Consider the following 1208-nt stretch of genomic DNA (forward strand, 5'->3'; position numbering starts at 1 on the left):
TTTCTTTCTCTTGGCAGGTTTTTATAGTTTATGACTAGAAGAAACCCGTCGGGACCATTAGTTTTTGATGAAGAAATCGATCGTACAGTTCGTAGAAACCAAAGAGAAATAAGGCACAGGTTAAGATACATGGAGAACGAGCAAGAAGACGATACTCAACCGCCAACCAAAGAGATGGCTGAAAACCAAGGCAATCAACTACCTCCTGTAATTGCAGTTAATCAGAATCCTGCTCCACGCACTATGTATGATTATGCTAAACCTTCTTTAACAAGAACTGAATCAAGTATAGTTAGACCTGCTGTAGCTGCAAATACTTTTGAATTAAAACCTAACACTATTCAAATGATCCAACAATTTTTTCAGTTTTATGGTTTGGAGGATGAGGATCCCAACGCTCATTTAGCCAACTTCTTAGAACTATGCGATACATTTAAAATTAATGGTATTTCTGATGATGCCATACATCTTCAGTTATTTCCCTTTTCATTGAGGAACAAAGCTAAACAGTGGTTGAACTCGTTACCACGAGGGTCAAATACTACTTGGAAACAAATGACCGAAAAATTTTTACTAAAATATTTTTCGCCGGCTAAAATGGCTAAATTACGTAATGATATCTCTTCTTTTGTGCAGATGGATTTAGAAACACTCTACGATGCATGGGAGATATACAAGGACCTTTTGAGAAGATGCCCCACCATGGGTTACCACTTTGGCTCCAAGTTCAAACGTTCCACAATGGTCTAAATCCTTCGACACGGGAAATGGTTGACGCAGCTGCTGGCAGAGCCATCAACAATAAAACACCGGAAGATGCCTATGAGTTTATAGAGGAGATGTCACTGAATAACTATCAGTGGCAAGTCATGAGAACAAAGCCAACGAAAACAGTCGGCGTTTATAACGTCGATTTGGTCACCATGCTCTCTAATCAGGTAGAACTCCTAAATAAAAAGATTGATAGTTTTCTTAGTTCTTCACAGGTTCACCCAGTAATGTAGTGCGAAGTAAGTAACGGTGGAACAAACCATTCGGAATACCAACCTTATGGCCACAACATGGATAACGAGCAATTAAACAACATGGGTAATAATCCTCGACCTCAAGACAATCCATATAGAAACACTTATAATGTAGGTTGGAGGAACCATCCCAATTTTTCATGGGGCAGCCAAGGAAATCAAAGACCTCAACATCCTCCGGGC

At 39.6% G+C, this 1208-nt stretch overlaps 1 non-coding gene across 1 annotated transcript; it reads right to left on the reverse strand.

Annotated features, from left to right (window-relative positions):
- Positions 1-603: 603 nt before the first annotated feature.
- On the reverse strand, positions 604-709 carry LOC121210244 (small nucleolar RNA R71). The gene has a single exon (XR_005905365.1). It is a non-coding gene; the product is annotated as a small nucleolar RNA R71 (small nucleolar RNA).
- Between the last annotated feature and the right edge of the window lie 499 nt (positions 710-1208).

Source organism: Gossypium hirsutum, chromosome A11, assembly GCF_007990345.1.
Source record: "Gossypium hirsutum isolate 1008001.06 chromosome A11, Gossypium_hirsutum_v2.1, whole genome shotgun sequence".
Taxonomy (NCBI): Eukaryota; Viridiplantae; Streptophyta; class Magnoliopsida; order Malvales; family Malvaceae; genus Gossypium; species Gossypium hirsutum.